Source organism: Archocentrus centrarchus, chromosome 4 (assembly GCF_007364275.1).
Source record: "Archocentrus centrarchus isolate MPI-CPG fArcCen1 chromosome 4, fArcCen1, whole genome shotgun sequence".
Lineage (NCBI taxonomy): Eukaryota > Metazoa > Chordata > Actinopteri > Cichliformes > Cichlidae > Archocentrus > Archocentrus centrarchus.
Window position 1 is genome coordinate 27,896,549 of NC_044349.1, and position 551 is coordinate 27,897,099.

The following is a 551-nucleotide window of genomic DNA, read 5'->3' on the forward strand; positions in this document are numbered from 1 at the left end:
CAAAAAAAAACAAAACAAAAAAAGAATTGGAAGCTGAAAGACAAAATTAATTCAAAAGATGAGAACTTGACAGGCAGAGCTAAGGGTGGGAAAAAAAAAAGACAAACCCCCCCTGCCTAGGGAGAGAGGGATTTCCAGTGATGCTTCCTCCCTGAACTCTCTGTGGCCTTGGAACAGCAAAGGAAAACAACTTCCTTACCTAAGGGAAGGACATTACTGCAATAATTAGCAGCTTAGAAATTATAACAAGATAGAAAAATATAACTTATAGCACTGTTTTAACTTCATTGTCCATTATCACCACTTGCTGCCTGAGACGTCTGTCTGAAAAGATCTTGATCATGCTGACATAAAGAGACAGAAAAACTGAATCCTAGAACCAAACCAACCGCTTGTAGTTTCATACAAGACTTCTTACATGGGCAAGGTAGTGTTACCTTAGCTTAGCTTTCGTAAGCTTATCTTTGTAGGCCTTTATAACAGGTTACCTTTTAAGTTCATTTCAAATCTTAAGCCTTGGAAAGTAAAGCCCACTGACCTCATTGACCTCT